Source organism: Vicia villosa, linkage group LG2 (genome assembly GCF_029867415.1).
Source record: "Vicia villosa cultivar HV-30 ecotype Madison, WI linkage group LG2, Vvil1.0, whole genome shotgun sequence".
Lineage (NCBI taxonomy): Eukaryota > Viridiplantae > Streptophyta > Magnoliopsida > Fabales > Fabaceae > Vicia > Vicia villosa.
In genome coordinates this window covers 63,886,062-63,893,962 of record NC_081181.1, presented here as the reverse complement: position 1 = coordinate 63,893,962, position 7,901 = coordinate 63,886,062, and the positions used below count along the sequence as shown (strand labels likewise).

At 32.9% G+C, this 7,901-nt stretch overlaps 1 long non-coding RNA gene across 1 annotated transcript; it reads left to right on the top strand.

The window, feature by feature from the left end:
• Nucleotides 1-4,990: 4,990 nt before the first annotated feature.
• On the top strand, nucleotides 4,991-7,901 carry LOC131646226 (uncharacterized). Its single transcript, XR_009297350.1, has 4 exons — nucleotides 4,991-5,387; nucleotides 6,088-6,171; nucleotides 6,812-6,905; nucleotides 7,430-7,901. It is a non-coding gene; the product is annotated as an uncharacterized LOC131646226 (long non-coding RNA).

The following is a 7,901-nucleotide window of genomic DNA, read 5'->3' as shown; positions in this document are numbered from 1 at the left end:
CAACATAATAATACAAATTAGTAGATCCCCCTAATAATTATTAATTTCACTAATTATAAAAATACACATGAAAAAAATCAAATCTCAAAACAAATCGATAAACTAAAAACCTAAAAACATGGACATGTAACGTATACAGAAGAAGAACGATCAAACAAACAATCAAAATTCAAAAAATCAATACAAACAGAGAGATGGAAGGAACCTGTTTTGCAGATGATGGTGGAAGAGGGAACGGAAAAATTATTTTGCAGAGGATGGTGGAAGATGGAACGAAAGGCAACCAAACAAAACCACAAATGAAATCAGCCATTTGGTTAAATAAATGGTAAGATCTGATTTGAATGAATGAATAGAAGAGAAATGACAAAGGTATGTTGTCTTTTTCCAACGCACAATTTCCTTCAAAAGAGAAAAAATATGTTTAATAAGGGTTTGGGAGTTTTTCTTTCTTTCAGTTGTCAGAGCATATAAAAGTTGTTGTTGTTACTTATTTATTTGGAGAGGTTTGGAATACGTAAAGTTGATGTAGAATGATTACATTGAGCCCTTGGAATTGGGTTTGCTGTATTCCATGCAGATTTGCACAATTATCTACAAAGGCATCATGTTAGTATTAATTATGGAAAATAAAATGGACAATTGAAAGGTTATGTAATGATTAAGGAATATATATTTTTAATTAAATTATAAAAGGATATGCAATTACCGTTGTGTCCCTAATAATCACCCTCAAATTAGTGATTAGAGGGTTAATGATAGAATTTCATATGTATTCTACTTTATTATATTAAAAGTAGATATATGTCAGGAAATAACATTCTTTATTTTTGTCTTTTTTTTCCTCAAAAACAAGTACTTCCTCCGTTCCTATTTAATTGTCACACTTGTCAAAAAAAATTGTTTCTATTTAATTGTCACTTTATAAGTATAAAATCAATTATACCCTTACTTTTTTTTATAGAAAAGCGGAATGGTGAGCTGAATAAAGATAAAGGTAAGGGTAAATTAGGAAAAAATGTGAACATTTTTGTTCTTTTTTAGTTGTCTTGGTTATAGAGATTTTGGCAAGTGTGACAATTAAAAAGGAACGGACGGAGTATTTGTTTACTTGATTCTTTCTCGACAACTAAGATGCAATGAGCAACACTAACAATATTTATACACAAGAGTCAAGTAATGTATTCCTCATTTTCACATCTCTAATCACTTTTTATTTTACTATGAAAAATGAAATACAATGATCAGGACTTCGAAAAAGGTAGCTATCATTTGCAGTATATTCACCCAGAAATTAGGATGCCTTGAACTTCTTCAACATTTGCAGTATATTCACCCAAGAGATCTCTTTCTCTTTCTCTTTTATGCATTTGTTGTTATTAGTGCTGGCGCATGGAATACAGTTCTACTTGCTGCTTTACATGATGCAGGAGCGTGAACTACACATGCACTGAACAAACACATCAAACATACCAATGCAAGTCATGAGCTGCACCTACCTATTAAGTAGTAGGCATAGGGTATTCAAAAAGTGAAGGGTTTGCATGTGACAAGAACTCAAACTTTGGAGATTTCAGATCATAGTTGAGGCCGATAAGAGCCGTTGGTGAAAAAGCCTTGAATACAGTTATACTTGCTGCTTTACCTGATGCAGGAGCGTGAACTACACATGCACTGAACAAACACATCAAACATACCAATGCAAGTCATGAGCTGCACCTACCTATTAATTAGTAGGCTTAGGGTATTCAAAAAGTGAAGGGTGCACAGATAAAAGGTCACTCATTGTTGGCCTTCTCTAACACAAGTTTGGATGTTGCCCATGTGGTCTATGACAAGCTATGATGTCAGCTTGAGGTGTATTTGTCTCATTTGGAATTGAGGTGCTTCTAGTGATGACCTTGTAAGCACACACCTGCCTGATGTTGCAGGCGCATTCAGTGCAGCTGCATATTCATTTGGAGTCTTTCTTCAGCTGATGCAGGCGCATTTGTTGTTATTAGTGGTGGCACGGATTTGGATTCTCTCCAATTTATTATCTCCTTCTGCCCCTTCTGCTTTAACATGGGCCTTTGGATTAATCTTAAGCCAAAATCTGCATTAAACATGTGAGAAAACAACCATTTAGATTATATCCAATGGTTATTAATGGCACAAGAGAGATGGCAGTATAATAAAAGCATAAGGGAATCCGATTCCGGTTGGCACATTGAATACAGTTCTACTTGCTGCTTTACCTGATGCAGGAGTGTGAACTACACATGCACTGAACAAACACGTCAAACATACCAATGCAAGTCATGAGCTGCACCTACCTAATATGTAATGTGTGTGTTTTTATATTTATATAAGATAAAGTGGGCATGCAATGTGATTCTATTTGTTTCTACTTACCATGCAAAATCAAATGCCTTTTTTTTAGGTTTAATATATTATATTATAAACTAATAGTTAATAAAAGGATGGCATGCATATGTGGATAGTATTGGAGTTTTAATAACTTATCTTTCATGTGAATCTGTATGGACGGTGCAAGTAATTTAAAAAAAAAAAATCATCTCAATAACTTGGTCAATCTTCACAAATTTCCATCATATTTATCAATATTATTGTCATCATCTAGTTATATAAAATAAAATTAAAAAATTGGTTGTTGAAAATAAAGATATACTATAAATTTTTTGGTTAATTAAACATTTGAAAAATAATAGAACTTTAATAAGGATACCTTCAAACCTATATAAAGATATAATTTTTTTTTAATTGGTAATTTATTCGGGCCGGCCGGCGGCTCGCAACCCATTCGGGCTCGGCCATATTTTTTGCGGGTTTTATCGGGCCTGGCTAAAAAGCCCGAAAAAAATTCGGGCTTGGATTTTAAGGCCCAAGCCTGTATGCTTATTAAAAACCCGTGACTTATCAGCATACACCCATTACTTAACAAAAAATGGGGGATCACAACACCCATGACTTATCACCATACACCTATTGCATGTGACAGATCTAGGGGTGGCAAAACGGGTCCGGCCCGCGGGAAAAGTCCATTTTACCCACACTTTTTTGCGGGGCGAGGCAAGATTTTAGGCCCGCTTTCTTTAATGTGTCCGTCCCGCCCCGTCCCATTTTTTGTGGGCTTTTGCGGACATTTGTTTTTTCATAGAATTATACTATTTTTAGGCCTAAAAAGCCGAATGCCCGCGGGCTTTCCCCGCACTCACTTTTTTGCAGGGCGGGGCAAGGTTTTAGACCGACGCTCTTAAAAAAATCTGCCCCGCCCCGCCACGTTTTTTCGCGGACTTTTACGGGACGGGCCTAAACGGACCGGCATGTCCGTTTGCCACCCCTAAACATATCACAGTTCTCCACACACTTTGAAATAGTGTGTCCCGTATATAGAAGCAACCGTCTAAAAGGTACTAATAATATTATTACATTAGGAAACGCTGCGTTTGGACTTCACTCAGATTTTCCTGAATCTTTCTCTTTCTCTTACGCTCATACTCTCTTGCCCCTCCGTCAGAGGGAACCAAGAATAATTGCAGCATCTTCTAATCTTGTCAATCCAAAACATCACCTTACAAAAGAAAAGTAAAACAAACAAGACATATATATTTTGCTATTTTGATTAAGGTTAGTAAAATACAATACATATATACACAATTAAAATCTCCAAGGTGTTTGGTGATCCCACAAGGTAAGCAACACCCTAAGATTAGGAGACCAAAATAAAAATATTAATAACATAAATAATTAAAAAAATTATATATTTTTCTCATGTTTGAAATTATCATGAAGACAAAAGGATGAAATGCAATTCAAAAGTTGAAGATTGTATGTTTAGTTGTTTACAAAAAAGCAGTTTTTGAAATAAGCACTTGAGTAGTTTGTGATATGGAATTAATCTTTTGATTCTACATGTCTAACTTTTTATGAATCATAAAATAAAGTGAAATGGTTGATTTGGTTACAAACTAAATGGAATGAATGAATTTGCAGTACATTCAGACATATAGCCATTTAAACAAAATTATGAATTTAAAACTTCATTGTGCATGGATATCAAGTACTCATCAAGAAGAGAATGTTGATGCTACTACAGAAAGCAGTGTCCCAAGGATAGTCAGGGTAGGAAGGACTTAAAAAAAACATTTCCAGGACAGAACATAAAGATAAATTTAATAATTCAAAAGGTGTTACGAAAATATCTTAGAACATATATAAAATAGTCATGAGAATACATATCCACAAATGGGGTATTTCTGAGGTTACTATTCAGCATCAAGCACCACCATCCAATTTTTTCTTCTTTAGAAGAATTATTTGTTCCCGAAATTCGTTGTCATTAAGTCTCATAAACAAATCAATTAAAAAATCATTGTCAATAAAATATTGACATATTTTGGTAAAGATATCTTCATGATGTAATTTCCATGTATCAAAGATAGTCCGAAACCTATCAATAAAACGAGTCAATTCCGGAGGCGAACTCTCAATCTCATTCATGATTTTTTTGAACGAGACTTTGGGTTTCTTGATGGATTTAGATGTGTCTTTAGACGTCGTCGACATCCGTTTACCACTACTACTCGCTCCCGCTGTTGAGAACATCCTTCCACTACAAGAAAATTATGTTTTTACGACACAAAAATTGCGACAGTTACTTGATAACTGTCGTAACTATAATATTAAGACGCGTATCACGACGGTATACTTCTACCGCCCTTACATTTTTAAAGAATTATTAAATATTACGACGGTATAACAACCGTCGCCCCTAAAAAACAAGAGTTAACATCTATAACTATAAATAAATGGATTAGAGAATTTTAGATTAACCATAATTTATTTCCTAATTACCCTTCATTTTCTAATAAAATAAATTAAATAACTGTATTTTTTAATAAAATTTTTGAATGGAAAAAGTAACTTTCCAAGCAACAAGTGCACGGTTTTGTAAACTAAAAGGCTATAGTTTGGGAGTTTATTTCTCTTACTTTTAACATAAAAAAAAATTGTTGAAAATACCAAGTCATGACCGTTAGAGCACCTGTCGCCACCTTCATCTCAAAACACGCTAAAATATCACGACGGTAAATCAACCGTCCCCGTCTATTTCTAAAAAATTCAAGTCACGACAGTTGGAGCACCTGTCGCCACCCCAAACGCTTCACCCAATTACAAGGTTGCGACGGTGATAGCCATCCGTCGTCTTCCCTTATCTCAATTCGCTCTAAAACTCTTCGTATCCTAATTTTTAATTTTTTTATTCTCTTATTCAAAAACACACGCCCTTGGAGAAAAAGAAGCACACTCACGTCAAAGGAACTTCTTCCTCTCTCAGCCACTCACATCGTCAAAGCAACCACCATCACCATAAAGCTTAACAGGTTTGTGTTCTCAAACCCTAAGTTTCTTTCATAAGGTTAAAACCTTTAAATTGAAGCCTTTTTTCAATCGATTCTTCTGGTATTTGGGGATTTAGGGTTTAAAACATTTGAGTTGAAGCTTTTAGTTTCAATCGATTCTTCTGGTATTTGGGGATTTAGGGTTTAAAACCTTTGAATTGAAGTTTTTTTTAGTAATTGAATTTTGTTCTCCAATTAAATATCCAGTTCTTTCTTAGTTTTGTTGGTGTGTAAAGTAAGTTTCATGGTGTTGTTTAACCATATGTCTAAAAGCTCACCATTCCCTAAAAATTAATACAAGTGTGTTGTTTAACTGTTCTTTCATAGTTTTGTATGTGTGGAAATTGGATCGTTTGGAGAATTGAGTAATATAATACGAAATTGTGTTAGAGTTCAGTTGAGGATTTAACTCAAGTAAAACTAGATGGTTCTGTAATCAGTTAGACTACTTCACTATGAATCCCATGCTATAGTTTCTTTTGTATTCAGAACTTTAGCTTATGAAATATACAAAAAAGTTTTATCTTACTTTTTCTCTGAGCAATATGTTCTTCAAATAATTTACCATCTTGATATTATTCCTTCAAAATACCAATTATTTGTTTCAAAGCTTACGCTGAAGCATTGCTGCTAGCTCCATCGAAATAGTAGTACCGATTGTTTTCTGTTTATGCTTTTGTAGGTAATCATTCACAACACAACATATTTTCTGTAGCTAATGACATCTTGGGTTGTTGTCTGATACTCAGAGCTGCAAAATTTGAAGGTAAATAACACTGTTCCATGATAATATACAAAGAGGTCAACTCAATACATTTATATCATTTTTGTGTAATTTACAATATGAACTGTGATCTATGAATTATGATATGCCTTAATGAGATTTTTAATGAAATTTTAGTGTTTTGTTTTGATACCTTCTTTCTGTCTGGACCAATTTCACAATAGATTTTGTAAAAATTACGTTGTTTGGTTCTGTTGGAAATTGCATATCCTCTTCAGTTTATTTCTCTCACAATCAAATCAATATTAAATCCTCTATTACCATTCTCTCTTAAATAATTTCTCTCTATGTTTGTTAACTCGTATTTAGAAGAGTAAACACTAGCCTTCGTTAACTCGTTTTGTGATTTTACACCTGATTAGGCTATACTCGTTTGAATTTAGCCGATTCTTTGTGATCCTGATTGTACTATATTGTTATTATTGACCGACAATCCGGACCGTTGAGTTCATTGTAAGTCACATATCAATCTTCTCAACGCAGTTCTGTTCATTTTTTGGTTTTTCTTGAATTGTACTTGTGAATATTCAAAAGTACCTACTTACTAAAGAAATAGAAGTTTTATAATTGAATTACAAGTATTGGTACATGACTGTTTCTCTTTTCTCCATTTGGTGTGCAGGTAGAGTGACAGCAGAGAGTGTGGTTTACAGTTTTGGAACTCTATTGCTTGATCTCTTGAGTGGTAAACATATTCCACCAAGCCACCAAGCCATGTAAGTTTTTCTTTCCACATGGAACTATATTCTCCACTGCATATAAGGATTTGATTTCTTTCATTATGTGGATACAAGTCGAAGATGTATTTAATTACATGATATTAGTAAAATAAATAGAAATGAAAAAGAAGAGAGGGTTAAGGTTGAGACAGATAAAGTTTGCCAAGTTGAGTAGGTTGTATTAAAATATGTATATGTCATAATTTATTTTCAAATATTTATTTGATTAGAAACATAATCCATTTTATATAATATCTATATTTTTTTCTTTTGATGGTCAGTCTTATGAAACAAACATAATCCATTTTCATTAAAATTTAGAATGTTCTTAAAAAACTAATTAATGTTATTGAAAGTTAAAAGCATCCACGTACAACTAATACAAACATTAGTAGCATCCACGTACAACTAATGACTTCATTTTTTATAAATAAATCAATGGATCATAGCTATAGATTACAATGTGTTTTGTTTTTATTATCATGAAGGTTGTGTGTTATATTGTCTTGGTCTTTTTCCAGTTTCTTTTAAAGATGGAGGTGAAATAATATCTATAGATTCAAGTGTGAAGCAGGGTGGAATCATATCTCGATACAAGTGTGAAGCAAGGAGGCTGTAATACTCTTTTATTCTGTCACAACATGGATTCAATATGTTAGATTCAACAAACTTCTCAATGATTTATATTTTTAATGTATATGAGTTCATAGAGAAAATGAAATCTCTAATCTTCCATGTTTCATTTAGTTCTAAGATTAATTTTAGATTTCTATTTACTTGAAGTATCAAATGTCAATCACAAGGTTAATCATTAACTAACACTATTCTTGAAATATGTTTATATACCTATTTCCCTATAAATAATTTTTATTTATTATTCATATGCAAATATGTGTAACAAGTATTACTACACATATTTACAAGAAAATATAAACTTCTAAATATGAGTTTTAAAGATATTTTGAATGTCTCGTTTCGAATTTAATAGCTAGA